This window comes from Triticum aestivum, unplaced genomic scaffold (assembly GCF_018294505.1).
Source record: "Triticum aestivum cultivar Chinese Spring unplaced genomic scaffold, IWGSC CS RefSeq v2.1 scaffold11448, whole genome shotgun sequence".
NCBI classification, from domain to species: domain Eukaryota; kingdom Viridiplantae; phylum Streptophyta; class Magnoliopsida; order Poales; family Poaceae; genus Triticum; species Triticum aestivum.
Window position 1 is genome coordinate 1 of NW_025250432.1, and position 2,170 is coordinate 2,170.

The 2,170-nt window shown below is 49.3% G+C and overlaps 4 non-coding genes across 4 annotated transcripts; all 4 read left to right on the forward strand.

The window, feature by feature from the left end:
- The first annotated feature begins 426 nt into the window (after positions 1-426).
- On the forward strand, positions 427-545 carry LOC123177341 (5S ribosomal RNA). The gene has a single exon (XR_006488888.1). It is a non-coding gene; the product is annotated as a 5S ribosomal RNA (ribosomal RNA).
- Positions 546-912: 367 nt separating this feature from the next.
- LOC123177342 (5S ribosomal RNA) lies at positions 913-1,031 on the forward strand. Its single transcript, XR_006488889.1, has one exon. It is a non-coding gene; the product is annotated as a 5S ribosomal RNA (ribosomal RNA).
- A 367-nt stretch (positions 1,032-1,398) lies between these two features.
- Positions 1,399-1,517, forward strand: LOC123177343 (5S ribosomal RNA). Its single transcript, XR_006488890.1, has one exon. It is a non-coding gene; the product is annotated as a 5S ribosomal RNA (ribosomal RNA).
- A 367-nt stretch (positions 1,518-1,884) lies between these two features.
- On the forward strand, positions 1,885-2,003 carry LOC123177340 (5S ribosomal RNA). Its single transcript, XR_006488887.1, has one exon. It is a non-coding gene; the product is annotated as a 5S ribosomal RNA (ribosomal RNA).
- Positions 2,004-2,170: the final 167 nt, after the last annotated feature.

A 2,170-nucleotide genomic window follows, 5' to 3' on the forward strand; every position in this document is an offset into this window, starting at 1 on the left:
CTTGGGCGAGAGTAGTACTAGGATGGGTGACCTCCTGGGAAGTCCTCGTGTTGCATTCCTTTTATAATTATTTTTTGCGCCTTGTGACAAACATGTCGCACGTGCGCGATATATATTAATCCCGTTATATTATGTTTGACGTTTGCGATATGTTTAAGCTCGATGCTCATTGCTCGCGCGTCTTGGGGCGGCTTTGTGGCGCGAAGAGCGCGTTCTGAAAGGGGTGGAAAAAACTCGTGTTGCTGCGGTATGGAGGGAGGGGTGGAAACCGTGGAAAACTCGTCTCCGTGATTGAGCGGGAGAGCAAGTAGTATAGGACATTATCCATTGTTAGGGAACGGTTGTAATGGTAGTGAGAATGTAGAATCGTCTTTGGAGCGGACCTGGGAGTGGCAAGCATAAGGGACGAAGACGGGGAAACATGTCGGATGCGATCATACCAGCACTAAAGCACCGGATCCCATCAGAACTCCGAAGTTAAGCGTGCTTGGGCGAGAGTAGTACTAGGATGGGTGACCTCCTGGGAAGTCCTTGTGTTGCATTCCTTTTATAATTATTTTTTGCGCCTTGTGACAAACATGTCGCACGTGCGCGATATATATTAATCCCGTTATATTACGTTTGACGTTTGCGATATGTTTAAGCTCGATGCTCATTGCTCGCGCGTCTTGGGGCGGCTTTGTGGCGCGAGGAGCGCGTTCTGAAAGGGGTGGAAAAAACTCGTGTTGCTGCGGTATGGAGGGAGGGGTGAAAACCGTGGAAAACTCGTCTCCGTGATTGAGCGGGAGAGTAAGTAGTATAGGACATTATCCATTGTTAGGGAACGGTTGTAATGGTAGTGAGAATGTAGAATCGTCTTTGGAGCGGACCTGGGAGTGGCAAGCATAAGGGACGAAGACGGGGAAACATGTCGGATGCGATCATACCAGCACTAATGCACCGGATCCCATCAGAACTCCGAAGTTAAGTGTGCTTGGGCGAGAGTAGTACTAGGATGGGTGACCTCCTGGGAAGTCCTCGTGTTGCATTCCTTTTATAATTATTTTTTGCGCCTTGTGAGAAACATGTCGCACGTGCGCGATATATATTAATCCCGTTATATTATGTTTGACGTTTGCGATATGTTTAAGCTCGATGCTCATTGCTCGCGCGTCTTGGGGCGGCTTTGTGGCGCGAGGAGCGCGTTCTGAAAGGGGTGGAAAAAACTCGTGTTGCTGCGGTATGGAGGGAGGGGTGGAAACCGTGGAAAACTCGTCTCCGTGATTCAGCGGGAGAGTAAGTAGTATAGGACATTATCCATTGTTAGGGAACGGTTGTAATGGTAGTGAGAATGTAGAATCGTCTTTGGAGCGGACCTGGGAGTGGCAAGCATAAGGGACGAAGACGGGGAAACATGTCGGATGCGATCATACCAGCACTAAAGCACCCGATCCCATCAGAACTCCGAAGTTAAGCGTGCTTGGGCGAGAGTAGTACTAGGATGGGTGACCTCCTGGGAAGCCCTCGTGTTGCATTCCTTTTATAATTATTTTTTGCGCCTTGTGACAAACATGTCGCACGTGCGCGATATATATTAATCCCGTTATATTATGTTTGACGTTTGCGATATGTTTAAGCTCGATGCTCATTGCTCGCGCGGCTTGGGGCGGCTTTGTGGCACGAGGAGCGCGTTCTGAAAGGGGTGGAAAAAACTCGTGTTGCTGCGGTATGGAGGGAGGGGTGGAAACCGTGGAAAACTCGTCTCCGTGATTGAGCGGGAGAGTAAGTAGTATAGGACATTATCCATTGTTAGGGAACGGTTGTAATGGTAGTGAGAATGTAGAATCGTCTTTGGAGCGGACCTGGGAGTGGCAAGCATAAGGGACGAAGACGGGGAAACATGTCGGATGCGATCATACCAGCACTAAAGCACCGGATCCCATCAGAACTCCGAAGTTAAGCGTGCTTGGGCGAGAGTAGTACTAGGATGGGTGACCTCCTGGGAAGTCCTCGTGTTGCATTCCTTTTATAATTATTTTTTGCGCCTTGTGACAAACATGTCGCACGTGCGCGATATATATTAATCCCGTTATATTATGTTTGACGTTTGCGATATGTTTAAGCTCGATGCTCATTGCTCGCGCGTCTTGGGGCGGCTTTGTGGCGCGAGGAGCGCGTTCTGAAAGGGGTG